Consider the following 4,323-nt stretch of genomic DNA (forward strand, 5'->3'; position numbering starts at 1 on the left):
AGCAGGCCCAGGAGCCCCAGCCCGTTGGACAGGAACATGAGAATCCTGGAGATCCTGAGTTCGGCGGGCAAAGCCAGGAAGGAATCGAAGTCCTTGCACTGCCTCCCCGCTTCCTCTTGGATCACACAGGCCTGCCAGAGCCCCATGGTCCAGTTCTCCATTTCGTTTAAGTCCAGATTGAGGTTTTTCCACTGTGGCAAATAAGTTGTGATCATGGACAAAACCCATCCCAGCAAAGATAATAAAAGTCCAACGAATTGCATTGCTACTCTAAAGACGAAAGCCATTCTAACAGATCTTACTACGTGGGCCACTGTCTTCCGTGGTTGACAGGAGTGTGACAATCTTGGTCCTATGCTGCCTGGAATATAAGCGTTGGCCATTATCTCTTTGGAAACTCTGAAATGCGTTTTTGTTCTTCTCGAATATAATGTTTCATGTAAAGGACGAAGGACCCTGTTAAAACTATGAGTTAGGCTTTCTGATAAGGATTTGATCTGTTACCTTCCAATTTGCTTGGTAAAATTATATCCCCAATGCTTGATGATTATAAGTCTAAGGATGAACAAAGAGGGCTCTATGACCCCTCACCCTAAAATACAACAGAAATCTTTGTGCTTCAATATGGATTAATTAGATTTTAAGTGGTGATAAAAGGCCAGCCCTTTCGGCAACAGGACTTCATTGTAGTAGCTGAGTCTGAGATTTCAGGGATGCAAAACAAGACCTTGTAAAGAAAGGTAGACTGTTTCCCTATAATCTTTATTCTTCTTGGACTTCCTTAACCTACACATGAGCCCGGGCCCAGTTCTTGAGTGTCACAGGCACTCAGTGGGGACTTGGCAGGAAAGTTTCCTCAGATTCCTTTGAAAGGTGGAGGCTGGTTCACTGGGTTCATTCAAATGAAAAAGACCCAAGACGGATGCCCAGAGGTGCTAAGTGAGGAGGGGAGAATCCCAGGGAGCTCTGGATTTCATTCTAAGATTTTCTCCATCCTCGTTGAGGACCTGGGGTAACGCATGATTTCTTAGTGTCTGCGAGGCATTTTTTTGTTCACAGCTGCGCTGTCTTTGCTGTCAGTTAAGCCACTAGACAAAGCAACGCCAGGCCAGAAGACTCCTGGCAGGTCCAAGACAAAGGTTTGGGTGTGGAGACAAGAGCCACAAGAGGGCTGACCTTTGAGGCATCATCTTGTTTGTTCTTTTGATTTAGGCCACACCTTGAGAGCATACTTCTGCAGAACGTGACCCCTCAGAGAACACAGGGCCTCTTGGCTAGGATAAGAAGCCACATGCTGCAGAGTCCCAGAGCGGTGCCAGGCCCCACACACCCGACCCCACTCTGCACGGGGCCCTGGGCCTCCCGCACCTGCAGCCGGAAGGCGGCATCTGACGGGCTGGGACAGGACATGCAGGAGCCAGTGCCTAGAAGATTCTAAGCTGCTGAAAGAGAACCACTGCCCATCACCTCCCACGGTTGAGTCTAATCCAGGATCAGAGAAGAGCTTTTATAATGTTGGCCGACAGGAGATGGGAGAAAAACAGAACCCTGATCCTGATGTATCCAAGTAAGCCTCAGAGTCATGAGGTGAATGGTGCTTTCTCTAGCATTTTCCAGCGTCCTATGTTAAAAAAAGAAGAGGAGTTCTTAACTTTTACAAATTTTCAGAATCCCTTAAGTATATTGCTGTACTCAGTGTGCTAAGATAGATGGTTCCAGTTTGCACAAAGACAGAAGAGTCCAGAAAGGGCTAGTGATTTGTCCAGGGCCTCATCGCCGTGCGCTGGGATAATGGTGAGCTAGAGCTTTCCTTCTGGGAGGCAGCCAGGATGCAGAAAGCTCTCGAGAGCAATCCTTAACAGTCACAGATGATTCTTGACATCATGATGAAGCTTTTTTTTTTTAATGGAATAGAATAGGCTTCTGTGTGAGGCAGTGATCTCTCCTTCCCAAAGGTGTTTCAGAATAATTCTCGGGGCGCCTGGGTGGCTCAGTGGGTTGGGTGTCTGCCTTCGGCTCAGGTCATGATCTAGGGGTCCTGAGATCAAGCCCCACGTTGGGGTCCCTGCTCAGTGGGGAGTCTGCTTCTCCCTCTCCCTCTGCCCTTCCTCCCTGCTCATGCCCGTTGTCTCTCAAATAAATAAAATCTTTTTTTTAATTGTTAAAAATAAACTAAAAGAAGCGTAATGCTCGGGGGCACCTGGCTGCCTCAGTCGGAAGAGCATGCCACTCTTGATCTCAGTGTTGTGAGTCAAGCCCCACATTGGGTGTAGAGTACAAAAATAAACATTTTTTTTAAAAGGCTAATTCTCTCCTGTCAGGGCTACCATGGGGGAGGTTTCTGCCACAGTGGGGGTCAGGCCTGGATAACCTCTAAGGGCTCCCTCAACTCATTTGTTCTTTCAGCATTTAGAAAAATATTTTTGAGCACCTCCTCCTGGCCAGACTGTTGCGTGCTAAAGACACAATCAAGACCAGGACGGATGCAGGTCCTGCCCCTGCCTCTGCCCTCGTGGCTCACCTTCCAGTAGGAAGAGGCCACCAGGAAGCAAGATAATTCAGAGCACTGCCAGGAGCGGGGGTGTGAGTGTTCGGGGCAAAGGAGAGCCCAGTGTGGCATCCCTGGGACCGGAAAGTGCGAGGCCCCACCCCCGGTAGCTCCCACCTCCATGGGCCAGTGCCAGTCGCGGTGGGGAGGGGGGGGACACTAGCTTCTCAGCCCGTTTTGCTCCCAGGCTGGGGGTGGGGGTCGGGGTGAAATTCAGAAAACAAATATTACCACCACACCGTTCAGTGTGCGGAGGACTACATGATCTCTGTCTCCAGAACATTCATCTAAAAGCAAAAACCTCAGTTTACCGAAAGCCACACATCTGGGGAAAGCTCTCAGGAACAGAGGCTCCATCTCGCCTCCATCTCTCGGTGGAGGAGTAGCAAGGTTCTGGAAGAACTTTGGGACGGGAGGAACATTTGCGGCCATTTTTGGAAAACAAATCTGTCACAAAAAAGTCAATCAGATTGACCCGTTCATGCTGCTCTGGGGCAAATCTAGATTGCAGGAGATGCATGGCAAGCATTGCATGGAGAAGCTGACCTTTCTTTCTGTCCTCGGGTTTATGTTTTTATGCTCTCGATGAAGGCTGTGGACGCAACCAAACCGTCTGTGCTGTGCAAAATTGATGGGTTGTACCCAAGCTGCCGCCCCTGCCCGCACGTACCACACACCCCTCTGTTGCTGGCCCTGCCCTTCCTACTGGCCCGGGGCTGCCGACGGACAAAGCAGTCCCCTCAAGGCTTCACCAGTTCAGCCTCACGTGTTTGGATCCCTTCTCTGTGCCGGGTACCGTGTGAGAGCCAGGTCTGTTCTCAAGCGAGAGTAGCCCAAAGAGCAAGACTAACAGAGACGGTGCTAAGGCAAGGATGGCTGCTTCAGGGGAGGGAGGCAGGAACAGGTGTCTTGGGGTTGCTCCTGAAAGATGGTAGGTGGGGCACGGCAGGAGAGTGAGGGAGCCCCTAGAAGGTGAGGCTGGGACCTGGGGCACAGCTATGCAAGCTGAATCATTCGGATTTATACATCATGAAGAGCCTTGGAAGGATTCTAAGCAAGGGTATGATGTGATCATTTTTACATTTTAGAGACCTAGCTGGGGCTCGGGTGGTGAGCTTCTCTGTATCATCTAAGACACAGAAGCCACAAAGACAAGCCCACTTGAGGCCAAACCACAGCAGCAGGTGACCCGTGGCAGGGGGCAAGCCTGCTGCAGGGGAAGGTGTGCAAGAAGAGAGATTGAAGAGGGGTGGGGGGGGAGGTGGGCAGGGCACAAGGTGTCTTTTGAGAACATTGGAGTCTGAAGTCCACGGAGAGACACAAATCCCGTGATCTCAAAATTACCCTAAAAAAAAAAAAAATCCCTTAGGCTCTGGAAAGACTGCCCATCCCCCAGAAGGCCCAGCGTGCCGACTCCCACCCCCCGAGCAGTGGGGGGAGCACAAGAGGAAGTAGTTGGCTTCGTTTGGCATCTTGGAGGAAAAATATCCTAAGACCCTAAGAACCACCATTTGTGAGACAGGAGGGCACCAACAGACTACAAACTCCCTGGGCACCCCACCCCCAGCAAGCACTCCGGCATGTGATAAAGGGGAGAACCAGCCCTTCTTCTAACAGGCGCTTAGCTTCCCTGTCACTTTGACCTAAGAGTAAAGACAAAGGGGTTCCTCCCGCCAAACACAATTTTTTTGATCAAAAGAAAACCTATAATTTATTTGTTTTTTTTAAATATTCCCTGTCCTGCTATATAGAGATTCTCACTATTAATACAATGA

The sequence above is a fragment of the Leptonychotes weddellii genome, chromosome 2 (assembly GCF_054177405.1).
Source record: "Leptonychotes weddellii isolate Sample4059 chromosome 2, ASM5417740v2, whole genome shotgun sequence".
Taxonomy (NCBI): domain Eukaryota; kingdom Metazoa; phylum Chordata; class Mammalia; order Carnivora; family Phocidae; genus Leptonychotes; species Leptonychotes weddellii.